The sequence below is a fragment of the Arachis hypogaea genome, chromosome 1 (genome assembly GCF_003086295.3).
Source record: "Arachis hypogaea cultivar Tifrunner chromosome 1, arahy.Tifrunner.gnm2.J5K5, whole genome shotgun sequence".
NCBI classification, from domain to species: domain Eukaryota; kingdom Viridiplantae; phylum Streptophyta; class Magnoliopsida; order Fabales; family Fabaceae; genus Arachis; species Arachis hypogaea.
This window is the reverse complement of record NC_092036.1, coordinates 71,068,863-71,071,782: the sequence shown is the minus strand read 5'-3', so window position 1 is coordinate 71,071,782 and position 2,920 is coordinate 71,068,863. Positions and strand designations below refer to the sequence as shown.

The 2,920-nt window shown below is 34.6% G+C and overlaps 1 non-coding gene across 1 annotated transcript; it reads right to left on the bottom strand.

Annotated features, from left to right (window-relative positions):
- Positions 1-2,225: 2,225 nt before the first annotated feature.
- On the bottom strand, positions 2,226-2,333 carry LOC112715493 (small nucleolar RNA R71). The gene has a single exon (XR_003159727.1). It is a non-coding gene; the product is annotated as a small nucleolar RNA R71 (small nucleolar RNA).
- Positions 2,334-2,920: the final 587 nt, after the last annotated feature.

Below are 2,920 nucleotides of genomic sequence, written 5' to 3'. Positions count from 1 at the left end.
GCTTAGATTAGGTAATTTTATTTTATGTTTAAGCTTTTTACTTTTCAAAAATTTTTCAAAAATACAAAAAAATATTTCTATTTTATTCTTCAGAATTTTTAAGAATGGATTCTAGTGTTTCATGATGATTTGTTGAAGTATGGCTGGCTGTGAAGCCATGTCTAATCTTTTGGACCGAGGTTTTAACTTATCATCACAAGAGCTTGTTGATTTCTATCAATTTTGCTATTGTGAGCAATGATCTGCTAAAGCTTGGCTGGCCATTGGCCATGTCTAATTCCTGGACCGGAGTCTTAGACTAGCATTTCAATGATTCCTGGAATTCTCATTAAGAATTTTGAACTCTTGTTTTTCATTTCCACTCAATTTTCGAAAAAGCACAAAAAAAATTTATAAAATCTTAAAATCAAAAATATTTTTATGTTTCTTGTTTGAGTCTAGTGTCTAATTTTAAGTTTGGTGTCAATTGCATGGCTTTATTCTTCTAATTTTCGAAAATTACATGCATTATGTTCTTCATTGATCTTCAAGTTGTTCTTGATGATTTCCTTGCTCTGATCTTTAAATTCTCTTGTCTTGAGTGTTTTGTTGTTTCTCATATGCATTCTCATTTTGTTAGTGTCAATAGTATACAAACTTCTAAGTTTGGTGTCTTGCATGCATTGTTTATTTGATTTTAGTTGCATTTTGATTATTCCTCATCATTAAAAATTCAAAAAAAATTTGTTTTATTTTGTTTCTTTTCAAGTCAATAATACAGAGAATTGAAGATTCAGAACATGTAGCAGAGGAATTACACAGAAAAAGCTGGGCGTTCAAAATGCCCAGTGAAGAAGGAAAACTGGCGTTTAAACGCCAGCCAGGGTACCTGGCTGGGTGTTTAACGCGTAAAAGGGTAGCATTTTGGGCGTTAAACGCCTAGAATGGTATCCATTCTGGCGTTAAACGCCAGAATGGATACCATTCTAGGCGTTTAACGCCAGGATGATACAAGAGGGAAGATTTTGTTTTTAATTCAATTTTTTTTTAAGTTTTCATAATTTTTCAAAATCAAATCTTTTTCAAACCATATCTTTTCAATCATATATTTTCAAAATCAATTTCTTTCCATTCTCAAAAATACTTGATTACAATTAATGATTTGATTCAACATTTCAAGTATGTTGCCTTTTCTATTAAGAAAGGTTTAATGTTTGAATCATATCCTTTAAATTTCTTGTTAGCCAAGTCATTAATTTAAAAAATCAAATATTTTTAAATTGTTTCTCAACCATATCTTTTCAATCATATCTTTTTAAAACCATAACTCTTCAATCATATCTTCTTAATCACATCTTTTTCCAAATAATTTTCAAACTTTTTGATTTCTAATTTCAAAATCTTTTTCAAAAATCACTTTATTTCTTTCCCAACTTTAATTTTCGAGAATCATTCTTCAATTTTTCAAAATTTCTTCAAAATCTTTTAATTTATTTTTGAAAATTCTTCCGTTCTTCTCACATCCTTCTATTTAAGGACTAACACTCCCTCACTATCAACAATTCGAACTCTATCTCTCTTGATAAGTTCGAATTCTTCTTCTTCTACCTTTTCCTTCTATTCTTCTTTTCCTTTGACATCTCAAGGAATCTCTATACTGTGACATAGAGGATTCCATATTTTCTTATTCTCTTCTCTTTCATATGAGCAGGAGCAAAGACAAAAGCATTCTTGTTAAGGATGACCCTGAACCTGAAAGGACCTTGAAGCGAAAGCTAAGAGAAGCTAAAGCACTACCCTCTGTAGAGGACCTAACAGAAATCTTCAAACAAGAAGAAGACATGGCAGCCAAAAACAACAACAATGCCAACAACGCAAGGAAGGTGCTGGGTGACTTTACTCCACCTACTCCCGACTTCTATGGGAGAAGCATATCTATCCCTGCCATTGGAGCAAACAACTTTGAGCTTAAGCCTCAATTAGTTTCTCTAATGCAACAGAATTGCAAGTCCCATGGACTTCCATTGGAAGATCCTCATCAGTTTTTAGCTGAATTCTTGCATATCTGTGACACTGTCAAGACCAATGGGGTTGACCCTGAGGTCTACAGACTTATGCTATTCCCTTTTACTGTAAGAGACAGAGCTAGGATATGGTTGCACTCACAACCTAAAGAAAGCCTGAACTCTCGGGAAAAGCTAGTCAATGCCTTCTTGGCAAAGTTCTTTCCACCTAAAAAATTGAGTAAACTTAGAGTGGAAGTCTAAACCTTCAGACAGAAGGAAGGTGAATCCCTCTATGAAGCTTGGGAAAGATACAAACAATTGATCAGAAAGTGTCCTTCTGACATGCTTTATGAATGGAGCATCATAGGTATCTTCTATGATGGTCTGTCTGAACTGTCCAAGATGTCATTGGACAGCTCTGCTGGAGGATCTCTTCATCTAAAGAAGACGCCTGCATAAGCTCAAGAACTCATTGAAATGGTTGCAAATAACCAATTCATGTACACTTCTTAAAGGAATCCTGTGAACAATGGGACGAATCAGAAGAAAGGAGTTCTTGAGATTGATACTCTGAATGCCATATTGGCTCAGAATAAAATATTGACTCAGCAAGTCAATATGATTTCTCAAAGTCTGTCTGGAATGCAAGCTGCACTAGGCAGTACTAAGGACGCTTCATCTGAAGAAGAAGCTTATGATCTTGAGAACCCATCAATGGAAGAGGTGAATTACATGGGAGAACCCTATGGAAACAACTATAATCCTTCATGGAGAAATCATCTAAATCTCTCATGGAAGGATCAACAGAGACATAAACAAGGTTTCAATAACAATAATGGTGGAAGAAACAGGTTTAGCAATGGCAAGCCTTTTCCATCATCTTCTCAGCAACAGACAGAGAATTCTAAGCAGAGCCACTCTGACTTAGCAACCAT